The sequence below is a fragment of the Schistocerca americana genome, chromosome 5 (genome assembly GCF_021461395.2).
Source record: "Schistocerca americana isolate TAMUIC-IGC-003095 chromosome 5, iqSchAmer2.1, whole genome shotgun sequence".
Lineage (NCBI taxonomy): Eukaryota > Metazoa > Arthropoda > Insecta > Orthoptera > Acrididae > Schistocerca > Schistocerca americana.
Window position 1 is genome coordinate 34,122,084 of NC_060123.1, and position 15,771 is coordinate 34,137,854.

General features: G+C 40.8%; 1 non-coding gene across 1 annotated transcript; it reads right to left on the reverse strand.

The window, feature by feature from the left end:
- Nucleotides 1-13,107: 13,107 nt before the first annotated feature.
- Trnat-ugu lies at nucleotides 13,108-13,182 on the reverse strand. Its single transcript has one exon. It is a non-coding gene; the product is annotated as a tRNA-Thr (tRNA).
- Between the last annotated feature and the right edge of the window lie 2,589 nt (nucleotides 13,183-15,771).

A 15,771-nucleotide genomic window follows, 5' to 3' on the forward strand; every position in this document is an offset into this window, starting at 1 on the left:
GGACATGTTCTGAGGTATCAAGGGATCACCAATTTAGTATTGGAGGGCAGCGTGGAGGGTAAAAGTCATAGGGGGAGACCAAGAGATGAATACACTAAGCAGATTCAGAAGGATGTAGGTTGCAGTAGGTACTGGGAGATGAAGAAGCTTGCACAGGATAGAGTAACATGGAGAGCTGCATCAAACCAGTCTCAGGACTGAAGACCACCACAACAACAACAACAACAACAACACTCCTTATATGAAACCGCAACATGTTATCGTTTTTAGCTAACGTACTATTGTAATTAACAACAAGAATGATGAAAATTCCTGACCTACCACAGGGTATTTTTCTGCATAAGCTGTGTGCAGCGTAAGAGAATATTGAAGGATTTCAACGTATAGTTAAATATTGAAGCCACTGATGGTATTACTTACAGTCACTCATCTGGTAATTCTTAGCTCCTTCCTTAACAGAATCCGATAAATACATTTCAGTTCTGGAATTGTCACCCGCTACATTGATAATGAGCGTATCAACAACAGAATTCACAAGGCCAACCAGGTGCAGCATTTTCTCTTCTTTTTTGACGAGCTGTTCTATATCCCACCAGCATTCGGCAGTGGCATATGAAAAAGCAGTGTGCGTTAGTTCCAGTTCGTCTCGTTACTTCTCGGGCCATATCCCGCAGCTTGTCTCTAAATCAGTTCTGTTGGGTTCATATTGTAATGGTACAGTAGCAAATGTAAAAATACAACATTTGTATGATGCGCTCGATGCTGTGAAAAGATAGTTTCTCATGTTTTCTACGATACTTATCTACCTCTGTGGTATAAAATGATGGACATAGAAGATTTGGTTTTCCATTTTTGCCTTAAAAAATTAAATTGTTATGTTTATGGCTGAAAGCAAGGGGAAACTACAGCTGTAATTTTTCCCGAGGGCATGCAGCTTTACTGTATGACTGAATGATGATGGCGTCCTCTCGGGTAAAATATTCCGGAGGTAAAATAGTCCCCCATTCGGATCTCCGGGTGGGCACTACTCAAGAGGACATCGTTATTAGGAGAAAGAAAACTGGCGTTCCACAGATCGGAGCGTGGAATGTCAGATCCCTTAATCGGGCAGGTAGCTTAGTCTTTTAAAAAGGGAAATGGATAGGTTAAAGTCAGATGTAGTGGGAATTAGTGAAGTTCGGTGGCAGGAGGAACAAGACTTGTGGTCAGGTGAATACAGGGTTATAAATACAAAATCAAATAGGGGTAAAGCAGGAGTAGGTTTAATAATGAATAAAAAAAATAGGAGTGCGGGTAAGCTACTACAAACAGCATAGTGAACGCATTATTGTGGCCAAGATAGACACAAAGCCCACGCCTACTACAGTAGTACAAGTTTATATGCCAACTAGCTCTGCAGATGATGAAGAAATTGATGAAATGTATGATGAGATAAAAGACATTATTCAGGTAGTGAAGGGAGATGAAAATTTAATAGTCATGGGTGACTGGAATTCGACAGTAGGAAAAGGAAGAAAAGGAAACGTAGTAGGTGAATATGCATTGGGGTAAGAAATGGAAGAGGAAGCCGCCTGGTAGAATTTTGCACAGAGCATAACCTAATCATAGCTAACACTTGGTTCAAGAATCATAAAAGAAGGTTGTATACCTGGAAGAATCCTGGAGATACTAAAAGGTATCAGATAGATTATATAATGGTAAGACAGAGATTTAGGAACCAGGTTTCAAATTGTAAGACATTTCCAGGAGCAGATGTGGACTCTGACCACAATCTATTGGTTATGAACTGTAGATTAAAACTGAAGAAACTGCAAAAAGGTGAGAATTTAAGGAGATGGGACCTGGATAAACTGACTAAACCAGAGGTTGTACAGAGTTTCAGGGAGAGCATAAGGGAGCAATTGACAGGAATGGGGGAAATAAATACAGTAGAAGGATGGGTAGCTCTGAGGAATTAAATAGTGAAGGCAGCAGAGGATCAAGTAGGTAAAAAGACGAGGGCTAGTAGAAATCCTTGGGTAACAGAAGAGACGCTGAATTTAACTGATGAAAGGAGAAAATACAAAAATGCAGCAAGTGAAGCAGGCAAAAAGGAATACAAACGTCTCAAAAATGAGATCGACAGGAAGTGCAAAATGGCTAAGCAGGGATGGCTAGAGGACAAATGTAAGGATGTAGAGGCTTATCAAACAAGGGGTAAGACAGATAATGCCTACAGGAAAATTAAAGAGCCCTTTGGAGAAAAGAGATCCACTTGTATGAATATCAAGAGCTCAGATGGAAACCCAGTTCTAAGCAAAGAAGGGAAAGCAGAAAGATGGAAGGAGTATATAGAGGGTCTATACAAGGGCGATGTACTTGAGGACAATATTATGGAAATGGAAGAGGATGTAGATGAAGATGAAATGGGAGATACGATACTGCGTGAAGAGTTTGACAGAGCACTGAAAGACTTGAGTCGAAACAAGGCCCCCGGAGTAGACAACATTCCATTGGAACTACTGACGGCCTTGGGAGAGCCAGTCCTGACAAAACTCTACCATCTGGTGAGCAAGATGTATGAAACAGGCGAAATTCCCTCAGACTTCAAGAAGAATATAATAATTCCAATCCCAAAGAAAGCAGGTGTTGACAGATGTGAAAATTACCGAACTACCAGTTTAAGAAGTCGCCGCTGTAAAATACTAATGCGAATTCTTTACAGACGAATGGAAAAGCTGGTAGAAGCTGACCTCGGGGAAGATCAGTTTGGATTCCGTAGAAATGTTGGAACACGTGAGGCAATACTGACCCTACAACTTATCTTAGAAGAAAGATGAAGGAAAGCCAAACCTACATTTCTAGCATTTGTAGACTTCGAGAAAGCTTTTCACAATGTTGACTGGAATACTCTCTTTCAAATTCTGAAGGTGGCAGGGGTAAAATACAGGGAGCGAAAGGCCATTTACAATTTGTACAGAAACCAGAGGGCAGTTATAAGAGTTGAGGGGGCATGAAATGGAAGCAATGGTTGGGAAGGGAGTGAGGCAAGGTTGTAGCCTCTCCCCAATGCTGTTCAATCTGTATATTGAGCAAGCAGTAAAGGAAACGAAAGAAAAGTTCGGAGTAGGTATTAAAATCCATGGAGAAGAAATAAAAACTTTGAGGTTCGCCGATGACATTGTAATTCTGTCAGAGACAGCAAAGTACTTGGAAGAGCAGTTGAACGGAATGGACAGTGTCTTGAAAGGAGGGTATAAGATGAACATCAACAAAAGCAAAACGAGGATAATGGAATGTAGTCGAATTAAGTTGGGTGATGCTGAGGGATTTAGATTAGGAAATGAGACACTTAAAGTAGTAAAGGAGTTTTGCTTTTTGGGGAGCAAAATAACTGATGATGGTCGAAGTATAGAGGATATAAAATGTAGACTGGCAATGGCAAGGAAAGCGTTTCTGGAGAAGAGAAATTTGTTAACATCGAGTATAGATTTAAGTGTCAGGAAGTCTTTTCTGAAAGTATTTGTATGGAGTGTAGCCATGTATGGAAGTGAAACATGGACGATAAATAGTTTAGACAAGAAGAGAATAGAAGCTTTCGAAATGTGGTGCTACAGAAGAATGCCGAAGATTAGGTGGGTAGATCACATAACTAATGAGGAGGTATTGAATAGAATTGGGGAGAAGAGGATTTTGTGGCACAACTTGACTAGAAGAAGGGATCGGTTGGTAGGGCATGTTCTGAGGCATCAAGGGATCACCAATTTAGTACTGGAGGGCAGCGTGGAGGGTAAAAATCGTAGAAGGAGACCAAGAGATGAATACACTAAGCAGATTCAGAAGGATGTAGGTTGTAGTAGGTACTGGGAGATGAAGAGGCTTGCACAGGATAGAGTAGCATGGAGAGCTGCATGAAACCAGTCTCAGGGCTGAAGACCACAACAACAACATGTTTTCTTAATTTAAACAACCTTTATGAACCGTCTTTCATAAAAATCGATAATTAAGGATTTGTATTTGAAATGGAAACAGGAATTTCGCATCCAGTATGTAATTAGAAACAAGAAGACGTGCATTATTCATGAAAAAATGATGATGAGTTTTATAATTACGGGATGTAGGTATTTAAAATAGAACAAGGAAAAACTGATTCTGCGGAGGCTCGAACCAACGCATGAATTACCGCATTGTATTCACATTCCATTATGTTACCTACTGTGTTACATATTCAACATCACGTAGTTGCTCAACTGCATTGTATACAACGGAGAAAACTTTAAAGCCAATTACCTCTGTAAATTCATCAAAAACATTAAGAGCAGCCTATTTCTCGGCTCTTTTTAACCATGTTCCACGTGTGTATTTCACTACAGAACAGAAAGCAGCCTCAGCCATTTTCATACTGCGCATTAACAGTGCGACAATCAAGAGCACAGCACTGCAGAGGCTGCGACTGTTTACGATTTTTGAAGTAAAAAATTACGTTGCTAAAGCGTGATTAAGGAAAACATTGTTATGGCTGTTAACACATTTGGGTGTCTTTAAGATTCATTTAATGTGTCTTAGTAATCGGATACCTAATACATAAGTAGGACCTACTTCCAAGAGCGTAACAACACCAGTGTACGTGTGCTGCAGCTTCTGACCAATCATCACATTTGTGTTTGTTTACACTTTACGTCTGGTTTATTCTTATGATGAACGGATTGTAGATGTCCATATCAAAACTACTAACCATCGGAAATACCTCCACTTTGACAGCTGCCACCCATTCCATACCAAGAAGTCCCTTCTGTACAGCCTAACCACCCGTGGTCGTTGCATCTGCGTTGACGAGCGGCCCCTGGCAGTGGTAGAACACTTGCCCACGAAAGGAAAAGATCCTGAGTGCGAGTGTCAGTCCGGCACACAGTTTTAATCTGCCAGGAAGTTTCATAAATTTCTTGACCATCCCATGTTAAAATATCGTTCAAGTGTGTGGGTCCCATACCAGGTATGACTAACAAGAGTAATTGAACATATACAAAGAAAGGCAGCATTAATGTTCACAGTCAAGTGAGATCGTCATGGAAATACGGAGAAACCTGAACTGGCAGACGCTAATCGTCCAACTGGCAGACGTTAATCATCCCATGAAAGGCTGTTTACAAAGTTTCAGAAACTAAGTTTAACTGAAGAGTCTGGGAATACACTACAACCTGCTTCGCATCGTTCCTGTGTGGATTGCATGCACATTAGGCTAATTGTAGTGTGCACTTTAAGCATATAAGTAGACCACTTGTGATGAAGCAAGCTGGGATAGTTTTACTTCCCCTCCTGTTTTGCCATCTGCCTCCTTAAAATTCATTTTTTCTCTCCTTTAAGATCCATGTGTATAATCTGCATTTCCATAAAAGAGAAAGGTTGGCCCTCAGTTTTAAAGAATATAACAGCAGATCTCATTTTGTGCTTAGTTTTATGTATGTAATTGATTTTATAATTTATTTTGACTATTACTTGTTAGTATCTTTCATTATAGGGCGAAATCAGCAGTTGTTTTGTAACTTAAATTCTATTGTTAACGTATAAACAAATATAAATTCTATTCTAATTATAAACATTTGGAAGACAAAATAATAGTAATCTTAAAGTATCTATTTAGCTCTATTCGAAAACGTGTTAGCAAGTTCTTTTCAGTTTTGTCAAAAGTATTGTTTGTATAACTATATTTGTTTATTTCATGATTTAAACAAATAATTCGGCTTTACCCTTACAGTAGAAGAAACTTGAAAAGACGGAATTGTTCGATGTATTCAGTTAATTTTATGAGTTAAGTTTTAATTGTAATATCTGTTAATTTAACTTTCAACAATGTGTAGTTTAGGCACCTATTGTTTTGAGGATACATAAGGGCCCAATTTTTTGTCACGAGACAGTCAGTCCACAGCCGAATTTCAGGTGAGAAACCTGTGTTACTAAGAACGACGACAATGCAACTTAACATTCAAATAAGTGTTACATCAATAGGTCGTGTGTTAAAGCTATGACAGTGTCTGTTTCATAAGTACCTGATTATTCCGAAAGAACTGTGAATTATGTGGTTATGTTTTTAGTGCTTGTAGATGTTCAACAGTAAACTATGGAAGCAGTATGTGGATGTTCACCTGGAAACTATTAAGGGGCTCCGGAAAGGCTCAAAATCATGAAAAGTTCAATTTTTACTTTTTTGCGTTTTCTGAATCTGCAGACTATTACCTTTTAATAGATATATAATTTATTCAATTCTGAAGACTACAACTATTTTTAAATTTTTTTTGAAATGTGTTCTACATGGGCGTGACCCACTGTGGCGCTGTTAAACTGCTGTCAAATGGTGTTATTATTAACGTCCGTGTTCATCAGGTACATTTTAGTGATGTGATATAAAGTGTGTGTTGTGGCTAACCTGTGATGGTTCAATATATATCGCTGGTGTGATTGTCGATTGTTTCATGTTTATTTACTCTGTCGTTATCTCGAAAATATTCGTAATTAATTCTGTTTCTTGAGTCTCTGTTTTGTTGAAGTATAATAATGAGTAAAAGTAAAGTTATTAAAAATCCTCTGAAGGCTTTTAAGAAAAGGAGAAATGTTGGAAAGCCAAAGGTATGTGTTATTACTGTAAACAATAAAGACGATAACCAAGTGAGTGAACCTAACCTCTCAAGTACACCAGCCCATAGCAGTCAAAGTGGGAAAGAAAAATACTTCACAGAAGAAGCTTGGTTCAATGAGTGAAAACTATGAATGTTTTATGGGCGAATCGGATGTGAATGAAATATTTGATATGTCGGTTCTCAAAGGAATTTTTTCAAACTGTGTAAGATGTATTCATTGTAGTGAAGTTGGTCTGGAACTCGCCATAATAAAGCACGTAGGACTTGCTAGTGAAATACAACTGAAATGTGATAAGTGTTCATACATGACCACCTTTTGGAACAGTGTTGCAGTAACTGCAACTGAAGAAAATGGTAGCAAAATCTACGAACACAACAACGAGCGATGCTTGCTTTAGACAAGGAACGCCTTCGGGCTGCAGACAGGGCTGTAAAGAGTCTAGAAATACAAGCAAGAGAAAACAGGAGGAGGAACAAGAGGAAGCTGGAGGAGGAGTTTGCAGAGGATGGAGATAATCCATCCTATGGACCTGGAATGCACTAGAAAGTTAATCCCAAAACTTTTATTTTCTCATACTAATTACATGTTTTCTAAGGATTCTTCCAAACATATTTGTTTCAAACTTTCAGTAAATGTTACACAGTACCTTCTGCATAATTTAACACAGCCTTTTCCCAAAAAACTGTATATTTTTGAATATATAAATAAAAAATTGCAAAAAAATGTTGTGAATTTTCATTACAATTGAAAAAAAATCATCTTTAATAACTGAACTAAAATTTTGTAAAATCCCTGTGTTAAGTTGTAGCCCATATTCCAATAAATAATCTGTAAAAAGTTCAACTTCCTACCTCAAATACTTTGTGAGGAAAGATGTAATTTATAAGTGTTATTTTAACATTGCAAGTATAGGGCGTTCCAGAGCCCCTTAACGAGGCTTATAGGAAGTTAAACAATAGTGCACTGGCCATATTAAATGTGTATTGGCGGGGCGGGGGGGTTGTGAAAAGTGAAGGTAAACATCTGTGAAACGCAACTGTGCACCTGCTGGCTACAATATTTACCTTAGTTAGTGTCCAAATTACAAAACCCATTTTTCAGCCAGTGTAGCAGTGCAGTTACGTCGACACCGAGGACAACAAATGTAGAAAATAAAACAGGCCAACCGCTACATGTGGTTCCCCGATGTGATGAATATTGTACTTAGCCACAATAAACAATGACTCGCGAATTTTGAGCAGAGAACTCAACAGCGGTATACAGTGTAGTGGTGCAAGAGCCAATCAACGCATAGGTTTCATGGCCACGGCATGACAGCAGCCAATCAGCGAGCAGGTTCTATGGAAGCAGCCATTCAGCATGCAGGTGAACGCAGCTGACTGGAGATAAAAAAGACTCATCGCCGAGAGAATTACAACTTGCAGCAGACAACAAATCAAGATGACAACTGCAGCGGCCATGCAGATGAGTGACAAAGAACCGAGATGGCAACTGCAACAACAGCAGCAGCAGCGAATAAGGCAATTTCATAAGAAAACCTGTTTTGCATTAAGTGATACATAATGAGTGGCCTTAATGAACACGACAGTGTGTCAGGACAAAGGTGTAGAGGTTAAGTTGTTAAACAAATAGGACGTAAGTGCGACTGGTTCTGTAGACATGAATGTAACTTTGAAGGATGGGGACGAAAGTCCTGTTGTAAAGAGCGAAATGGACAAAGATAAGAACCTTAAGGTTAGTGAGGAGGAATCTAGTAGCGAAAATCTGCAAGGGCAAAAGTTTATGGCAAACGGAAAAGTGGAAGCGATGTTAAGGCAAATTACAAGTAGTTTGAGTGTTTTGAGCAATATGAGTACGAAAGAAGACATTAGTAGGGTGGAAAATAACATCAGTAGAATGAAAAAAGACTTAAGCATGGTGAAAAAGAAAACTGATAGCATTGGAACTGACATGGTTAGCTTAAAGGATGAACTGAAGAAAGGAATTAAAAAGGAAATTAAGCTAGTTAGCACTAATCTTTCAGAATTAAATAAGACATTTGAGGCAGTAATTAAAGATTGTGATGATACTAATGAGAAATTAATGTTGAGTAGTAAATATGTAGAAGAGAGAGAGAAACTTTGTGATGACAATAGTAGGAAGGTGGAGATGTTTGAGAAACAATGTGCTGAAAATGGAGTTAAACTTGAGAACCAAATCGATCACATTAGAAATGATCTAGAAAAAGAGGTAGAAACCACGAGTGCCTAGTGGTAGAGGAAAGAACTGGCAAAATTAATTAAAAATGCATATTCAAAATGGACTGAAAGGCAGATAAACATGGAAGAGGTACAAAATCCAAAGCATAGAGAAAGTAACAAGGAATTACATTAGTGTCTGATTCCACCTGTCTGCTTTGACCAATGACATCATCATTATGGCGGAAACGACCATTCACGACGACTCCAATATGGCACTTATGACGTCATTACGAAAACATGACAACAGCACAGCAAAAAATAAATTAAAAAACCAACACACACATCTACCTCCAAAAATATAATCAATCTAACAGGACCAGTGTGGGGAAGTTGGGGGTTTTTGGGTGGGGAAAACTTAGTATAAACACACACCACCATCGCAAACCACACAAAACGACGACACAACACGACAACACAAAATTCCATTACACTTGCAATATCCTCAGGAATCGGTCACTTCCCTTAACCTATATAGGTCAACAGCAGCTCACGATACCAAAGCACCCATAGTAGCTACGACAGCCCATTGGGATCGGACACTTCCCTTGACCTATTTAGCTCAAAATCAAATAACGATACCAAAAGAATTTAAATAGAGTACTTCCCCAAGTGCCAATACCGAAACATCAACCAAAACACATACAGTAAATACCACCGACCACACAACACATAAATACCCCACTGAACATCACAACACACGTAAAATACACTAAAAAAAAAAAGACTACTCACCACAAAAAAATTCTGGCATTACACACTAGGTCAAGCACCACAATCATACACACACACACACACAAAAACGCAACCAAAACAAGCTCCCAACCAACCCACAACCTACCAGCCCCCCCCCCCCCAACCTTCACCGTCCCCCCAAAATCAAACATCCATCAACAAATAAATAACAAAAAAATTAACAAATCTCAATCACACACTACAACTCAAAATCAACTGCAACAAAGCAGATCCTCTACAACATAATCATAAAACAACCACCACCCACCCACCCACATCCACAAACATTACAATCAACTCCCCCCCCCCCCCCCCCCATCTGAGCTGCAGCCCCCCACTCTTTAACCAACCACCTTTGGTCTATACATTTTACTAATAGCCCTTAAAAAAAAACCAAAAAATGCAATAGCCCACAGGGACACACTTCCACCAACAATACTCATCTAAATAAGACTGAAGGTTAGAAGAGCACCTCTTCCCCTTACCAATGACTGACTTAACCGCCCCCAAAACCCCTCTATCGTATTTGTGCATGCCCCAGTCTCATAATTCGTGATTTCTGAACTATGATTAACAACTAAATGGTCATACTCCACCTGGCCCAACCCCTATAAGGTGAAAAAGAATCTAAAACTATTGTACTACCCTCCTCTATATACTCCTCAATTAATCCCACCAATTCCCTCTTTGTTCATCCCTCCAAAACCCTAAACACACACACTAAATAACCACCCCCAGAAACAACAGCCGCACCCCCCCCCCCCCCCCGCCACCCATAAACCAACCAGAGACTTACCCCTCCCATACTACTTCTTCCCAAACTGCGACTTGTCAACCTCCATCACGACCCCAGACCCACCCAATTTACCCCTGTAGTTAATACAGGGTGCTTCAAAAATGACCGGTATATTTGAAACGGCAATAAAAACTAAACAAGCAGCGATAGAAATACACCGTTTGTTGCAATATGCTTGGGACAACAGTACATTTTAAGGCAGACAAACTTTCGAAATTACAGTAGTTACAATTTTCAACAACAGATGGCGCTGCGGTCTGGTAAACTCTATAGTACGATATTTTCCACATATCCACCATGCGTAGCAATAATATGGCGTAGTCTCTGAATGAAATTACCCGAAACCTTTGACAACGTGTCTGGCGGAATGGCTTCACATGCAGACGAGATGTACTGCTTCAGCTGTTCAATTGTTTCTGGATTCTGGCGGTACACCTGGTCTTTCAAGTGTCCCCACAGAAAGAAGTCACAGGGGTTCATGTCTGGCGAATAGGGAGGCCAATCCACGCCGCCTCCTGTATGTTTCGGATAGCCCAAAGCAATCACACGATCATCGAAATATTCATTCAGGACATTAAAGACGTCGGCCGTGTGATGTGGCCGGGCACCATCTTGCATAAACCACGAGGTGTTCGCAGTGTCGTCTAAGGCAGTTTGTACCACCACAAATTCACGAAGAATGTCCAGTTAGCGTGATGCAGTAATCGTTTCGGATCTGAAAAATGGGCCAATGATTCCTTTGGAAGAAATGGCGGCCCAGACCAGTACTTTTTGAGGATGCAGGGACAATGGGACTGCAACATGGGGCTTTTCGGTTCCCCATATGCACCAGTTCTGTTTATTGACGAAGCCGTCCAGGTAAAAATAAGCTTCGTCGGTAAACCAAATGCTGCCCACATGCATATCGCCGTCATCAATCCTGTGCACTATATCGTTAGCGAATGTCTCTCGTGCAGCAATGGTAGCGGCGCTGAGGGGTTGCCGCATTTGAATTTTGTATGGATAGAGGTGTAAACTCTGGCGCATGAGACGATACGTGGACGTTGGCGTCATTTGGACCGCAGCTGCAACACGGCGAACGGAAATCCGAGGCCGCTGTTGGATCACCTGCTGCACTAGCTGCGGGTTGCCCACTGTGGTTGCCGTACGCGGTCGCCCTACCTTTCCAGCACGTTCACCTGTCACTTTCCCAGTGCGTTGAAATTTTTCAAACAGATCCTTTATTGTATCGCTTTTCGGTCCTTTGGTTACATTAAACCTCCGTTGAAAACTTCGTCTTGTTGCAACAACACTGTGTCCTAGGCGGTGGAATTCCAACACCAGAAAAATCTTCTGTTCTAAGGAATAAACCATGTTGTCTACAGCACACTTGCACGTTGTGAACAGCACACGCTTACAGCAGAAAGACGACGTACAGAATGGCGCACCCACAGACTGCGTTGTCTTCTATATCTTTCACATCACTTGCAGCGCCATCTGTTGTTGAAAATTGCAACTACTGTAATTTCGAAAGTTTGTCCACCTGAAAATGTACTGTTGTCCCAAGCATATTGCAACAAATGGTGTATTTCTATCGCTGCTCGTTTAGTTTTTATTGCCGTTTCAAATATACCGGTCATTTTTGAAACACCCTGTATATTCAGAACAAACTTCCCTACAATACGAAAACAAGTCAAAAACAGTCCTCTCGCTTACACCAGTCGCATGTGCACAAAAACTATGAGAAGATCTATAATAAAAATAACAAATCTTCAAAACTATCTCTCTCGTGCCCAACGTAGACCTCTCGAACCACGTACCACGCCTTATGTAGCGCCAAAGGTAGACCCTTTGGCACCACTGCATGTAGCAGTCCCTGATCCGAGGCGCCTGAACTTTAGCCAACCTCGTGTTCTTCCGATACACACCGCATTTCACGACCTCAGCCAGCAGTCCGAATAATTGCAAGAATTTAATGAGGAAGAGATTATCATCCCCCATTTCAGCCTGCAAACGAGCACTATTGTATTTATCAGTCATATCCATACCTAACAAAAGCAGCCACGAATTCAATTAAACGACTTACCACACGACGTACAGCAAACAACACTACAATAACTTAAACATAATTCTTAACTCACTGAAACCAATTTCTGTAGAAAAATTTCTATTGAAGAACAGTCGCAACCAACAACTGAACAGTTGGCAAGCAGCGATACAAAAATGAACCCAATACACCACACAACACGCAAACCATAAACACACCACCAGAGGACACCACCGGCAGCAACAAAACGACATCTACAAACACAACACACTCATAAACTAAACTCCGCGCTGTTGTGACATAACACACAACCGCCACCTTACGTCACAGGACAAAGGTGGGTGGGATCGGATGTCTCCGTTGACCCAGTGACAGTATGTATGATAATCATTTTGGTAAGCAGAATGATATTTTTTCCAGGAAATAGATTGAGGATTTGTTGTATGAAGAAGATCACATGGCAAGTAAAAAGGAAGTGTATCAACCTGTAATAGCACCAAGTGTACAAGATGTATGTGTTAAGTGTTTTCTGGACAGTGGTAGTGATTCGAATGGCATTTCACAGGCATTTTTTGAGTCTATTAAGAACACAGAGGGTATAGTAATGATGCATGTTTCTGGAATAAAATTATTGGAATTACAATTAAATCAGTACCATTAGCTGCTGATGTGCGTTGATATACATCAATGAAAATGTGTGCCTCGACCAGGACTCGAACCCGGGGTCTCCTGCTTACATGGCAGACGCTCTATCCATCTGAGCCACCGAGGGCCACTTTCGGACATGTCCGAAAGAACAGATGCCATCTTAAGGCTAACCAGCTGATGACCTCCTTCAGTGCGGATGCACATGAATTGCCTGAACTCTTACGGGACTCGGTGGATTGTCTGCCGCGAGTAATGGGTATAATGGCAGAGGCACTACGAATGTAGTGCGTGGACTATAAGTTGAGAATGTGGGTCTCGTGGGGAGCGTGCTGGCGATAAATCCCTGCAGTCGCGCACTATCCTCTGTACCCTCGGTGGCTCAGATGGATGTAAGCAGGAGATCCTGGGTTCGAGTCCCGGTCAGGGCACACATTTCCAACTGTCCCCATTGATGTACAGGGTGCATCAAAAGAATGTAACACACTTTGAAGTGTCATAGAAAATTTATTTCCAGTTCTACAATGTTAAATTTCTGGAAATGGAAAGCTTAAAGTCCAATTGGAAAAATAAATGTACTTTGCAAATGTGACTAATGTTCAAATGGCCTTCAGCATCAATACATTTCTGAGTACAAGTCACCACTGATTCTGTACACAGTACCAAAGTGTCCAATGAGGTTTCTGCGCACACCGCCTGAATCTCATTCCAAAGTGTGCCCAGGTTTCGTGATTTACGTATGTACACCAAATCTTTTACTGTGCCCCATAAGAAGAAATCCAGCGGCGTGAGGTCTGGAGAGTGTGCAGGAAACTCGATTGGTCCCCTGCATCCTATCCACTGGCCTGGCACATTGTATCCTCGTACGTCCCTATGATAGTGCGGCGGGGCGCTATCTTGTTGGAAATAAAACTCATCATTACCGTATAATGCACAAATGGCAGGGAATATGGAGTCAGCAAGCATTGTTAGGTACGTTTCTCCAGTAACAGTACCTTCAAAGGGGAAAGGCCCAATGAGTCCCCTTGCAGACAAACCACACCACACATTTACACCAGGCAAATTGCCAGCCTTTTCAACTGTAATGTGAGGATTATCTTCAGCCCAGTACACACAATTTTGCGTATTGACAGTTCCATTGAGTTTGAATTGGGCTTCATCCGACCAAATTATGCTACCATTAATCCCGATTCACGTCTCACCATCTCCTGAACCCATTCACAAAATTCTAACCTTCGATCTGGATCGTCATCACTTAGCTGTTGCACCAGCCTTGGAATGTACACACGAAAGTTGCCTTTCTTTAGAATGCGTAGCACACTACTAGCACTTACATTACTCTCACGTGCTGCTTGCCTTGAAGATTTTTGAAGCGAACGCTGAAACAGTTCCAAGACCGCGGTTGTGGAATCATCACTTGTAGCTGTACGAGGTCGCCCTTATCGACCTTTATGCACATCACACACTGTTCCACGAATTTCGAATTTGTCTCGTAGACGGGTAATTGTTAACCTTGAAGATGGTTCTGTACCATATTCACTTCTCCACTGTTTTTGAACCGCAGCTACATTCTCAAACTTCCAGTACCTCTTAATTATCTGCTTCCGCGCTTCAAAGCTCAAACGCACGTCCGCCATGTTGCAGTTACTTCCTTTCCACTGCTGCCACCTGTTGAAGAAACATAACATTACTTTCTCACGGATATTTAACCTTATATAACTGGAAATTAATTGTCTATGACAGTTCAAAGTGTGTATAGACTTTTTTTTTTTTTGACGCACCCTGTATATCAACGCCCGTCAGCAGCTAATGGTATTGATTTAATTGTAATTCTTGAGAGCTGCACGGTCACCAATGGCATCTGTTCTTTCGGACATGTCCAAAAGAACAGATGCCATCTTCTTAAAAGTATTGGTGCTACTGGTAAGCTATTGTGAGGTAACGGGCGAGTTGTGGGGGCCTGAAAATATTCTGAGATAGGAGTTGGCATAGCCAGGATGGGGCCTCTCCGCGGGCTGGGCGTGGCTCGTCGGCGGTTAAAGTTTAGTATCTGGCAATAAATTATACAAGTAACACCCAGCAACGAATTTACAAAATCTAAAGGGTTCATCTGATTTTGTCGATCGATGTGTCTTCAGGAATCTATTAGTGTAAGCCTGGTATACATTACAGGCATGTAACTTGAATAATACATGAGTTATTGGAGGTCGAAGTGGCCGATTACTATCAATCGCGTCAGGCCATAAGTACTCCACAGTTACATGAAAAAAGGTAGTAGCATGCTTATAAATATATTTATTCATCTATGTATTTGTTTATATCCGATATATACTATTCATGAAGAAATTGGTCATTTATTTACTGTGTTTCAGAAAGCACAGAGACATTAGGCTACTGACTTACCTCTGTTCTATTCTTTTGATATATATTTATTTAATCTGTTTATGTATTTAATAATGTGTGTTAGAGCGTGTTTATGGGCCAGCGGTAGGAATATTTATTTAATTTCAAGTTATTTAATTGTAAATCCATTATTTCGAATGTGTTTCAAAATGATTGTGAGTATGCGTTGGCTTGGAGACATGACGGAAGCGCTATCACCAGTCACAGCGCTCGTTACTAAGGGAGGCGACTACCAAAGTGAATGGAGGGGGAGGTCGGGACAGTGCGGCGCAAGGGACAGTCACACAGCACAGGAGTGCTGGATGTGACGGCGA